We start from the raw sequence: 345 nt of genomic DNA, 5'->3' as shown, positions 1-345 counted from the left end.
TTCTCACTTCTTGTTGACATGAAATGTACCCCTAATTATAGAATGACTCACTATACTATGGCTTTATTACTTTTTCGACATACTATACTACTGCTTTTTTATCAGTTGTTTTCGACATACTACACTATAGCTTTTTAATTACTTTTTCGACATACTATACTATGGCTTTTTTATCACTTTTGTTGACAGACTAGACTATGTTTTTTTAATTACTTTTTCGACATACTATACTACTGCTTTTGTATCAGTTGTTGTCAACATACTTTACTACAGCTTTTTAATCAGTTGTTCAACATACTATACTATGGCTTTTTTTCCCTTTCGTCAACATACTATACTATGAGT

Source organism: Etheostoma spectabile, chromosome 19 (genome assembly GCF_008692095.1).
Source record: "Etheostoma spectabile isolate EspeVRDwgs_2016 chromosome 19, UIUC_Espe_1.0, whole genome shotgun sequence".
In the NCBI taxonomy this organism is placed as follows: Eukaryota; Metazoa; Chordata; class Actinopteri; order Perciformes; family Percidae; genus Etheostoma; species Etheostoma spectabile.
The sequence above is the reverse complement of the archived record's forward strand: the minus strand, read 5'-3'. Positions refer to the sequence as shown.